The 13231-nt window shown below is 38.9% G+C and overlaps 1 protein-coding gene across 2 annotated transcripts in view; it reads right to left on the reverse strand.

Moving 5' to 3' along the window:
* ERGIC2 (ERGIC and golgi 2) overlaps positions 1-3504 on the reverse strand; it is a 43539-nt gene extending 40035 nt beyond the window's left edge. Inside the window, exon 1 of one of the 2 annotated variants that reach the window (XM_030322083.2) lies at positions 3423-3504. The gene's annotated coding sequence lies outside the window, so the exon portion shown is untranslated. The remainder of the gene's footprint in view (positions 1-3422) is intronic. The other variant, XM_030322082.2, reaches the window with a different exon arrangement.
* Positions 3505-13231: the final 9727 nt, after the last annotated feature.

Below are 13231 nucleotides of genomic sequence, written 5' to 3' on the forward strand. Positions count from 1 at the left end.
AAAGATAACTTAGTTTCAATTGACAAATACTATCACCCAAAAGTACTTAATTCTTTCCACTTTACAACTTAGACCTTTTACAAGAGTTCTTGTTATTCTTAAAATTGTTTACACCAACATAATTCAAATAAACGTTAATAACCTTCAAAGTTATTTTTAAAAAAAGTATACTTGGAAGCTGAGTAAGGTGGTATAAATATGAATTTTGTGGTCAGAAAAACTTGGGTTACTACCTAGGCCCTTATTAGCTGTGACAATTTTGAAAAAATCCTCAGCATCACAGAATCCTCTATTACATTTTACTTTAAAAGGAGGGAGGGAGGCATAAAGGCTACCTCACAGTTTCTAACCAAGATAAAAAGGAGTCATTTGATAAATGTTTCTAATTCTCAAAAGAAATACAAACATTTGTAGGATACTTGAAATTTATGTTTAAGTCTTTGAGGAAAGTGGGATAGTATCTGAGGTTAGTTAATATCACAAACAGAATGAAGATGATATAAAGTGATAGAAAAGCTAAGAGAAGAGACTGTAGAGTGATGGCAACACAATTTGGAAGTGCCTAGTAGCAATGTGAAGCAAGGACAAATATAATCCTCCTCAAATAATACACTGAGTATACTAACTACTGAATCAAAGTGTACGAAATTGAGGGACGCCTGCGTGGCTAGTCAGTTAAGCATCTGACTCTTGGTTTCGGCTCAGGTCATGATCTCACATGCGGGTTCAAGCCCACATCGGGCTCTGCCCTGACAGTAAAAAGCCTGCTTGGGATTCTCTCTCTCTTTCTCTCTCTCTGCCCCTCCCCCACTCACGCTCTCTGTCAAAAATAAATAAACTTTTTTTTAAAAAAGTATACAAAACTGAAGTGGAAAAAGGTCAGGGACAGGAGAAATACATTTATAACAGAACGAGTATCTCCAAATGCAAGGAGAATGGGTTAACTAGCACCAAGAGCAGAAGTACTGACCTAGACTGTAATAAGACCATATGTAGTAGAAAGGAGCAATTTGTACCTCAGCAATTAATAGAGGATACAGCTTAAGCAAGCAAGCACTGGAAGATGGAGTTTAAAGACATATTAATCACATAAAAGAAGAGTGTTTAATCACTTTAGGGATCAGAAAGAAATTACTTTAAAAAAGTGTCTTCTTGGGGCACCTGGGTGGCTCAGTCGGTTAAGCGGCCGACTTCGGCTCAGGTCATGATCTCGCGGTCCGTGAGTTCGAGCCCCGCGTCGGGCTCTGTGCTGACAGCTCAGAGCCTGGAGCCTGTTTCAGATTCTGTGTCTCCCTCTCTCTGACCCTCCCCTGTTCATGCTCTGTCTCTCTCCCTGTCTCAAAATAAATAAAAAAAAAAACCATCAAAAAAAATTAAAAAAAAAAAAAAGTGTCTTCTTCGGGGGCACCTGGGTGGCTCAGTCAGTTGAGCCATGACATGGGCTCAGGTCCTGATGCAGTTTGAAGAAGCCCCGTTCTTCAGGCTTGCTGCTGTCAGCCTGTCAGCGCAGAGCTTGGATTCTCAGTCCCCCTCTCTTTGCCCTGCCCCCCCCCACCTGCACTCTCAAAAATAAACAAACATCAAAAAAAAAAAAAAAAGTGTCTTCTTCAGTCTTTAATTTGACTAAGTACCAAGGTAACATCTTTTTTTTAATTTAATTTTTTTTTTAATGTTTATTTTTGAGACAGAGAGAGACAGAGCATGAACGGGGGAGGGGCAGAGAGAGAGGGAGACACAGAATCCGAAGCAGGCTCCAGGCTCTGAGCTGCCAGCACAGAGCCTGACGCGGGTCTGGAACTCACCCACTGTGAGATCATGACCTGAGCCGAAGTCGTATGCTTAACCGACTGAGCCACCCAGGCGCCCCAGTAACATCTTAAGTAACTACAGAAGTTAGGAAACAGAAATATTAAAATAAGAAGAGCTAACATTTAATGCATGCTAACTATATGACAGGCATTGTTCTAAGTGCTTTGCATATTTTAACTCATTTAATCCTCACCAACTACCTTATAGAGTTAGGTATTATTATTCTTATTCCCATTGCAGATAAGGCAACTAAGACACAAAGAGGTTAACTTGCCTATTGTGACATTAAAAGACAGAAACAGAATACAAAAAAACTGTTAAATAGGATTTGTTAGCTGCTAGACTGCCTAAGGTAATGTCTATTAAAAATAAGTTTCACCATTTCTTCCAATTAAACCATTAACCCTAAATAAAATAAATTTTTTTCTTCTAATTCTTTTTGATGTTCCAGGAGACGCCTGATTTCCTTTGAGAGATCTTTCAATCTTGATATATTTTTATGATCTGTACCCTCAAGCCATTTCAACTCAGTTGTGTACTACAGTTTTACTATCAAAAAAAAAGCAAAACAAAACTCCTCTCCTCCTCCTCCCAAAACAATGAAATTTATTTTTTTTTCATGTTTTTCGAACTGGAATAACTGCACCAACTTAAAGATATCAATAAACAAAACAAGCAAACCTCCTGAATTTTTCAGTGAACAACCCTGGTTCATTTATTTTAATGGCGATATACCAGAGTTTATGTATCAGGCTAGGCAATTACTTAAATACAACTTCAAACATATTAATAACTCCTGTTTTTAAAGGTATCTTTAATTGCCTCTGAAAGCCAGTCTTGCAACATTTTAACAGACATTATGTAACTTTGCATGAAGTTCGAGGGCACTAAATCCCAAATACAAAAGTTACCTAAACATGTTTTCTCAAACAATGACCTATCAACTCTATATATAACCTATATCCAAGGCTATTCTCTACCAGGAATTGACAAGTTACCTTCCGAGGGTTTCTTAAACCTCGAGGGTTTAAGAAAAGTAGTTACACTCAGACCAGTCTCTCCTAAAGTATCTTGCCAGACCTGCCCCTTTCTCATTCCCCCAGGCGGCGTACGAAACTCTGGAGACGAGGCCAAGACCTCGGTCTTTCTGAAAGAGAGCAACCTGCTGCCAAGAATTTGGTATTGGTCTGAATGGGGGCGGGGAGCCAGACACCCGGGAAGATAGGGACACGATCCGGCTGGTCTTCACAACGCGGGACCTTTCTCCCTGAGGACGAGAGGAGCCACCGGGGCACAGGGCACAGCGAGAAGCAATGGGTCAGGGTTAGCAGCTATCGGAGAAGCACTTAAACTCCTTCCGGTTGCAAGACAGTGCACAGATACCGGACTGAGAAGAGGGGAGCTCCCCCCGCGCTGCGCTGCCCAGGGTCCTGCCAGTAACGCCCCCGGGGGAGGTGGAGCGGCTCCCCAGTCCGGCCCTCTCTCCAAAAGACAGTGATGAAGACAGGGAACCAACCCCATGACAGACTCTCAGCCCCCTTAACCGCATTCACTACCGGAACAGCCTTGGAACAATCGGGAGAACATCACCCGGCGGGCTTTCAGTATTTTACCTTGTGTTATGGTACCAGCCGACCGCCATGTTTCGCAGAAGCCCGGGCCGCCGGGCTCCCGTTCACCCGAAAATATCGCGAGAACAAAAGCGACAACCACCGCTGAAAACGTCAGATGGGAGACAATGTAGAGTTCTCGCGATATTCCCTTTGCTTACGGAGCCCTTTGTGAATCAACAGGTGTGGTCGATATGAAAGGGGTGTGGCTAAACAGAACAGAGGTTGAAATGTATTTTAGGTGTAACCACGTGGCCAATAAGGAATCAGCTTCTCCGGGAAGGAATGGGTTACCTTTGTAATGACACTTAGGGGCCACAGAATGAATCTCAACGCCTCATAGAGTGCTTCATCACTAATGACAGACTTGGGCACAGGTTTTATCATTTGCAACCCTAATGCGTATCAGTACAATCTGCATCATGTTTTGTGACTTCTGTATTGGCCTCCTTATTTCCTCACGTCAAGAACATTTAGACTCCCTTTTTCAAACGAAATTTCACTAAATTGAAACTATCCCAGAATATAAAAGCAGATAAAGTGTTTCCACTGATGCAATTTCATTTCCAGACTTTTCATGTCAGGGTTAGTCGTTCACATATTTAAGAAGAAGCTTACTGTAGTGGGTAAGAGCTTAGAGCTTTAGGAACTGGTGCTAAATTTTAACTAGGATTTCCTGGGTTAAAATTCCGGTTCAACCATTTATGGGCACATTATTTCATCTCGTTTCCTTATCTGAAAAATGACGCGATATTAATAATTTCATGTGGTTGTTATGAGATCTAAGTGAGTTAATAAATATCTAAACCGTTTTCTTTACCTTAGCCACAAAGGTACCAGCAAACCTTCCTTCTTTGTGGGTCTAAGATTATATGGGCTCTTGCTTGCATGGAAGCTAGCTGTTGTTCACTTAGTTACATCTGGTCCCTGGTCTCCAGAGGAGTCTGCTTTCACGATAACAGCTGACCCCTAAGAGTTGGAATTCCCGGTATAGCAAAACTGACTAATTTGATCCTCCTTATTTAAAAAACAACTCACCATTTTCCAGACTACCAAATGAAGACAAAATTAATTTCCCCTGAAGATTGAAACTCAGCTAACTTCAAAGTGAGGTGAATACTTAATCCTATGTTATTGGTGGTGGGTGTTATATCTGTGAAACAATTTGCTTAACACAAAAACATTACATTATATATTACCTGCAGAAGAGAATTAGGAAATAGGTTTTAAATTGGGGATTTAAACTGGTGCTAAACAACCTGTACTTTTTTTTTAAATTTATTTTAATGTTTATTTTTGAGAGAGACAGGGAGAGGCAGAGAGAGTGCATGCAACAAGTGGGGAGGGGCAGAGAGAGAGAGACACACAGAACCCAAAGCAGGCTCCAGGCTCTGAGATGTCAGCACAGAGCCCAAAGCAGGGCTCAAACCCACAAACCACGAAATCACAACCTGAACCGAAGTCGGATGCGTAACTGACTGAGCCATCCAGGCGCCCCTAAATAACCTGTATTTGTACAGATGCTCAAAAGGTGTTTCATGTTGCTTTTTTTTTTTCTTATAGTTTGAGGTAAAAGTTTTAGCAAGTTAGTAAAATTAAGATAGATAGATAGATAGATATACGAATGCCCCACAAACACCTCAAATTCAATATATTCCAAGTGGATCTTATTATCCCCAAAGCTATTTCATCTCTTCTATGCGTAGGAAAGTCAAGGGTACCACTAACGTTAGATTCAATCAGTTTAGAATCCTGTGTCTCCTCCCCCTTCTTACTAACTACCAGTCCTCATGATCAGACAGTTCCTTTTATAAAACTATTCTCAGTTTCGTGCTATACACCAGGTGCCTTCATTTTTACTTGCTTCTATTATACATGATTATCAATGTTATACTCAAATTGTGTACTTACATTTTCAAACATTGTGCTTTACACTCTTAAATAATTTTATCACCTACCAAGTTAGGACTTAAAAATCATTTTTTCATGTGCCAAATTTAAACTTGGTACATCAGCTAATGGATAAATATTTTCAGTATGTTTATAGTGGCACTATCTGCCATTTAATATCTCTGTTTCAGTAGACTTACCACCAATATCTATAAAGCATTGTGCAACATTTCAGTATGACTAATAATAGATCATAGGGACCATAGATCACTCAATTAAACCTGTGACCTGGCCATTCATGTATCAAAGATTCGCTGAGTACCTTCTATATGACAAGTGGTGTGTTAAGTACAGAACATGACCTAGTGACAAAGCAGACAATTCTTGTGGAATTCATACTACATTGGGATATACAGTTGCCAAATAATAAGCCCCAAAACAAATATATGACTGTGGCTGGTGTCATTTATCTTAATAGTTAGTAGTAAACTATTTATTTTAATAGTTATTAATAATGTATTATGTGTATGCAACATTTTTTATTATGGTCTTCAATAAATTTCAACACAAAAACATCCAGCTGAAATACAGATTTTATATAATATTCTCTACATTGATTACAACATTTGAGTTGGTATTTTGCTTTTCATTTCCAAACATTCTTTCACTAATATTTTTCATCTTTGCATCATAGATGTATTGTCTCATCTATTTGATTAGCTGTTTTTTCTGAATTCTCAATATTTTAAAATAAATTGTAGCTCTTTTATATTTCTTAAAGCTTTTATTTTTTAAATATTTATTTATTTTTGAGAGAGAGACAGAATGTGAGCAGGGGAGGAGCAGAGAGAAGGAGACAGAATCTGAAGCAGGCTCCAGGCTCTGAGCTGTACCCACAGAGCCTGACACAGGGCATGAACTCACAAACCGCAAGATCATGACCTGAGCTGAAGTCAGTCACTTAATCGACTGAGCCACCCAGGTGCCCCAAAATCTCTTATTTTTATTTTTATTTATTCTGAGAGAGAGAGAGAGAGAGAGAGAGAGAGAGAATTCCAAACAGGCTCCACACAGATAGTGCAGAGTCCAACTAGGGGCTTGAACCCATGAACCACAAGATCATGGCCTGAGCCGAAATCAAGACCTGGACACTTAAATGACTGAGTCATCCAGGTGCCCCCAAATTTTGATTTCAGTAATATGACATAAATAGAAATGTCTGCAAGCTTTATCACCCATCAAACTCAGATGCCTTCAGGAGTCAGGCTATCTGCATATGTGTCTCATCCAAAAGCTTTCAAAGTCAAATTTCTTTCCAGACCAAATGTCTGATAACCCTATAACAATCACTACCTAATTTTCACCTGTTGATGTTAATATTTATAAATTCATAAATCCAGATGAACTTTGGAAGAGAATATCTAGGAGCAAGTACATTTGTATCTGTGTGTCTTTATGTTTGTATAATTTTTATGTACATGAGCAAACTGGCATAAGTACATAAAAAGGGGGAAATAACAGTATGCTATGAGAGAAAAAAACAATCAACTTTCAATTGAGCAGAGCAGAAGATATTTTTCCATTTTATGGTATAATTATCTAACATTGATGTTGAGCTAAAAAGATGAAATAATTTCCATCCTATATATGGGATGTGTCCCTACAAGGTAATTTTCATATCAGGTCAAAAATACATGAACATCTAAATATATAAATATATATGGTCAGGATAGGAGATGCTTTGACTAAAAAATATATACCTTACAATCACTGTTCAAAAGAACCTAACTTGGCAAATTCTTTTATTTGTTAAACTTGTTTTCCTAAGTAAAGGATAGTTGAGCCATCAGTAGTAAGGGCCTCTCCTTTCTGTCTGGGTCTTAGAAGGAAAGAAGCCAGTGAGACATAAGCATTCTCCCTTACCCTACACACACTTCCTCCTGAAGTAGGACTTGAGGGGGTAAGCTTGGTCAGAAGTTGATTTTCCCTCTAATGGAGGGTATTACATTGGGGGGAACCCCCTTAAAGATCGGTGTCTTGGGCGCCTGGGTGGCGCAGGTCGGTTAAGCGTCTGACTTCAGCCAGGTCACGATCTCGCGGTCCGTGAGTTCGAGCCCCGCGTCGGGCTCTGGGCTGATGGCTCAGAGCCTGGAGCCTGTTTCCGATTCTGTATCTCCCTCTCTCTCTGCCCCTCCCCCGTTCATGCTCTGTCTCTCTCTGTCCCAAAAATAAATAAACGTTGAAAAAAAATTAAAAAAAAAAAAAAAAGATCGGAGTCTTTGACACAGATTGGGGCTGCTGCCCAATGGATATCACTTCCATCCTATAAGGGTGATGTTCTAGAACACACCGATCCCCCTTGGTATTCCCATAATAGCAGTGTTGCAGATCGCTAAGCCTGAGTTAGGAGAAAACCACTAACATCAGTCTGTTGTAAGCCAACTCCATGTTGAACGCATAGGAATCCATGGAGTCTTCCCTTTGGAGGCAAAAGGTGGAAAAATATGAGGCTGGGAGATTAGTACCATTCCCATATTTTTTCTCTTTGTCTATACACCAACAAATTGTTTTGATTCAGTTAAGCTATGAGATTTGTCAGGGAAAAATTGAAAAGATTTAATTATGATAAAGCTTTAAATGCGCTAGCAAAGGCCATAATGGACAGTGTGCCTTCCTCCTTGCTCTCTCTTGGATCATCCTTCAGGAAAATGCAGTTCTGTCACAGGCATACTTAAGAAGTCCAGTGGAGAGGCCCCCATAGTAAAATTTGCTTTAAATGTTCCAATGAGAAGTTTAAAGCCACTCAGATCCCTGACCCATTGTATGAGACCTCTTTTCTCCGAATCTTACATCATTTTCTTGTCCTTAGTACTCTTAAATTTCAGTGATGTGTGTGTGCAGTGTATCCAGTGGCTCATTTCAGCCTGACAACTCATGTCCTTTGGTTCTAGGAAGTTTTCTTATTTTCTTAATTTCTCTTTTCTATTTTCTCTGTTATTTCATTCTTATACTCCTATTGTTATATAATATCTTCTGGACTTTATAAACATTAAGAGGAAATGGGACAAGGACAGCAGGGAAATAAAGAATTATATTTTGGGACCCCTGGGTGGCTCAGTCAGTTGAGTGTCCAACTTCGACTCAGGTCATGATCTCATGATTTGTGGTTTGAGCCCCGTGTCCGGCTCTGTGCTGATAGCTCAGAGCCTGGAGTCTTGCTTTGGATTCTGTGTCTCCCTCTCTCTCGCCTCTCCCCCACTCATGCTCTCTTTCTCAAAAATAAACAAACATTAAAAAAAATTATACTTTTTGTTTTATACAACCACAGTATTGTTTTTTTTTAATTAGCACTATTTCTTTGCATTTATTTCTTTAAAGGTATAAATTAAAATTAAGTAAAATTAAAAGCAGTGTATGATAATTAGGAAGCGGGGAGACTTCTGGTTGCCTAAATACTCTTTTCTCATTTAGTTCCAGAACCCTGGACAATAAACTCAAATGAAGAACTACATTCACAAGCTTGTCAAGCAGGGTAGGCAGATATGTAAGTAAAAGTCATTGAGTAGGACTTTTTTTTTTTTAACATTTATTTATTTTGAGACAGAGTCAGAGCATGAACAGGGGAGGATCAGAGAGAGAGGGAGACAAGAATCCATAACAGGATCCAGGATCTGAGCTGTCAGCACAGACCCTGACACAGGGCTCGAACTCATGGACCACAAGATCATGACCTGAGCCGAAGTCAGACACTTAACCAACTAAGCCACCCAGGCGCACCTGAGTAGGAGTTTTATGAAGCCATTTGTTCTCTTTTCTCCTTACCTTCCCTCTTCTCCGCTTGGAATGTGTGTGTGATGGCCTAACCCCAGCAACAATTTTATGACTTATGGATTGAATTCATACACTGAAGATGATGGAGGAGGAAGACAGAAAAAGCCTCAGGCTATCATAGCTGTAGAGCTGCCTCCTAGTTTCCTGACTTCATTTAGGGAAGAGAATAAAATCCTAATTCCCTCAAGCTACTGCAGTAAAGTCTTTTAATTAGCATCTGGCAAGTAATTCCTAATGGATTCAAAGAAATTTTCACTATTTTTGACCTCTGAAACAGAACCTCCCCTATTACATATAAGCCTTATTTTTACCTCTACATTTTATTTTCATTCACATGTCCAAGTGTGTGCATGAAGCTGGCCCCATTCCAGTATCTCCCTGCTTCCAGTGTCATTTCCCTAGTTTCAAACTCCACACGTACGCTAGTATTGTCCTCTGAAAACACTCATCGTTGTCATATGGTGATTAAGGTCTGCAATCATCAAAACCTATGCGCTAATTCTGCTGTGAAACTAGCTGTTTAAACATGCTCATGCTCTCTCAATAATAAATAAACATTAAAAAAATTTTAATATAAAACAAATCACTTAAACGTCTCTTGCTTCAATCTCCTCATTGGTAAATGGAGAGACGATGCCTTTCTGATATGATTGGGCTTAGAATTAAAATTAATATATGTAAAGTAGTTGGCACACAGAAAGCTATTAAGGTAGCCTGATGTCATTCCCCAATTAAATCCTTTAGGGATAAGAAAGAATTATTGAAAAAGACGTGGAGACATAAAGAAATGAGTAACTGAAAAGATATATAGGTACTTATATTCTCAAAGAGCAAGTCTTAATAAAATCAACCTTTCCCCAAGTAATATATGACAGTCTCTTCCTGCCACATGTAACAGTTTATTGCTGGATTTTGGCCACATTCAACTATCAGAGTTTAATCAGATTTGACCCATCCTGATAAAAGTTATTAAAGCAATTAAGAACTCTGAAACTACTTGAAAAGGCTGTGTACAATTCAATGATTTTAGAAAATTTATGGAGTTGTGCAATCATTGCCATAATCCAATTTTAGGACATTTTCATCACTCCCATTTTGTTATCTCCTGCTCTCACCCATAGCCCTAGATAGCCATTGTTCTGCTGTCTCAATAATGTATTTTTAAGACACTTCATGTAAGCGGAATTACAGTCTTTTGCAACTGGATTTCTTTCACTTAGCAAAATGATTTTGAGGCTCACTTTTTAAACTTTAATTGTTCCCTTTTGTACAAAAATATTTTTAAAGGATTCAGGGTGTGGGGAATCCTCTTTAAAAGCTTTATTTTAGGAAAATGCACAAGATAATAATCACATGAATTGAAAGTTTACTAGGAGCCAGCTACTCTTTTAAGTGTTTTAAATTTATGAACGCCTTTAACTATAGGATATCTCTATGAATAGGTTTCTTTTATTACCTCCATTTTATAGATGAGGAATTAGAAGTACAACAAGGCTAATTTGCCCAGTCATAACACTGATTAATGATAGAGCTGGAATTTGAACCCAAGAAGTCTGGCTTCAGAACCAACACTTAATCCCTATGCCCTGGGCTATATTAATAGCCCAGGGGTTATTAATATTACATTCAAAACATTTTCATAAAGATTAGCTTGAATAATTAAAGGAACCCAATGGAAATATCAGGTAATGTCTGGCATTCAGAAGATATTCAGACACATTTTAAACCCTTTTCCCTAGAAGAGAATGGATAGTACAAAATGTAACTGCCAGCATTAACTAAGAAAAATTAACAAATAGGCTGACCGTTAAAAGTGACATCAGCAAACACAAGTCGCAAGAGCAATTCATGTTCTAGATAAAGGGAATCACAGAAAATGATAGGGCTTAATGCTCTAGATGTATGTGGAACATTCTAATTAACCGGACAGAAGGATAAGTTCTACCCTGAGGAACTAGTGTAATTAAAATGGCCTTAAGTTGGGAAGGGGGATGAATGAGATAAAACAGATTCAGAATACACTGATCAATGTATAGAATTGTTGAATCATTATATTGTACACCTGAAGCTAATATAACATTGTATGGTAATTATACTTCAATAAAATATTTTAAAAAGCACAGTGATATGCAAAGATCTCCAGCCTGTATGATCAAGTGGAAAAAGCAAGTTTAGAACAATTTACACGTTATTCTTGTGTTTAATGGGAGAAAATAAAAATATGCATTCATGTTTGCATTTATTTGCACAAAAACACTGGAAGAGTATACAATAATGCAATGAAATTTAAAAAGGCCTTTAAGTAGATTTACATGGTGTATTTGATATATACAGAAGCATATAAGTTATGAAGTAAGATAATATCCATGAAGCCACCACTCAACTTAACTAGAAAATTATTAATAGCATTGAAATGACTTGTGTGTGGTTCCTCCAGCATATCTTACTGCCTTCCCACTACTCCAAATACTGGGCTACATTCCCTGTTTTTTTTAACCATATATGATGTAAGCCTAAGCAAAATAATGTTTAAATTTGCTGGTTTCTGAGCTTTACAATGGCACCTAATCTTTTGAATTTGCGTTTTAAGTTCAGCATTGTTTCTAAGATTCACCTAAAAAGCCTGTGGACTGTTTTCTATTTTTTACTCCTACATGAGTATACTACATTTTGATTATCCATGCTTCTATATGGGGTATTCGGAATTCCAGCATTTTGCTGATACTTACATTTCTGTAAACATTCTTGTACATGTTCAGTGGTCATGGTTGCCTCATTTCCTCTATGACGCTGTCTCAAACCCGACTGCACATTACAATCATGCCAGGAGCTTTAAAAAGCTCCAGATTTTACATCTTATTGCAGCCATGGTTGAAGACAATTCCCTAGGGCATACACCTAGGGGTAGAATTGCAGACTCGGAGGACACTGGCATCTTCAATTTTCCTGATCAAGTCTCAGTCTTCCAAAGCTGGAGTTCCTGATTACTCCCCAGCCCCACCAGCAGTGAGGAGATTCCGCTTGCTCCACATTCTCATTTATATATTGTCATACTATGCAACTGTTTGCCAATTTTGGAGAATGCAGAAAGGCATTGTTCCTTGCTTTTGTATTCTGTTCCATTGGTCAATCTCTGCAGCAATATTATAATCACTGTCTTAATGACTATAGCTTTTAACCTGTTAAAATTCTCCCACTATATTCTGCCTTTTTCTTATTTTTTTTTTTTAATGTTTTTTTTTGAGAGAGAGAGAGAGAGAGAGAGAGAGAGAGAGAGAGAGAGAGAGATTGAGTGCACAAGCAGGCAAACTGCAGAGAAAGAGAGGGAAACAGAGGATCTGAAGCAGGCTCTGTGCTGTGAGTGCAGAGCCCAGTGTGGGGTTCAAATCCGTGAACCATGAAATCATGACCTGAGCTGAAGTCGGTTGCTTAACCTACTGGCCACCAGGTACCCCTCTTTTTTTTAAGTTTATTTTGAGAGCGAGAGAGAGAGAAAGAGAGAGAGAGAGAGCGAGAGAGAGAATGAATCCCAAGAAGGCTCCATGCCATCAGCACAGAGCCCCATGTAGGGCTCGAACTCACAAACCATGAGAGATCATCACCTGAGCCAAAATCAAGAGTTGGATGCTCCACTGACTTAGCCACCCAGGGGCCCCTATTCTGCCTCTTTTTAAGAGATTTTAGATGTTTTGCTCCCAGCAATTGTTTGTGTTGCCATTATTTGACAATTCGATAATTTATTCTTAGTTTATAAATATCTGTAGGGAAAAGAAGAATGAGAGTGATAATCTTGTGACAATACAGCAAAGACCAAGATGAAATCAAGACCAGTGCCAAACACTATTGATCTTTGGTGAGAATTAGATACTTGTTAGACTTAACATTGTTGACTCTTGAACTGACAACATGCATGAAACACTGGAACTAGATTGCTGAAAATCATATGAAAGAAACAATGTGGGGGTGGTGAGAAGAAATGGAGTCATGCCAATTTCTGGCTTATGAATGAACACATTTGGGGCAGCTGGGTGGTTCAGTCAGTTGAGCGTCCAGCTCTTGATCTCGGCTCAGGTCGTGATCTCACAGTTTGT

This window comes from Lynx canadensis, chromosome B4 (assembly GCF_007474595.2).
Source record: "Lynx canadensis isolate LIC74 chromosome B4, mLynCan4.pri.v2, whole genome shotgun sequence".
In the NCBI taxonomy this organism is placed as follows: Eukaryota; Metazoa; Chordata; class Mammalia; order Carnivora; family Felidae; genus Lynx; species Lynx canadensis.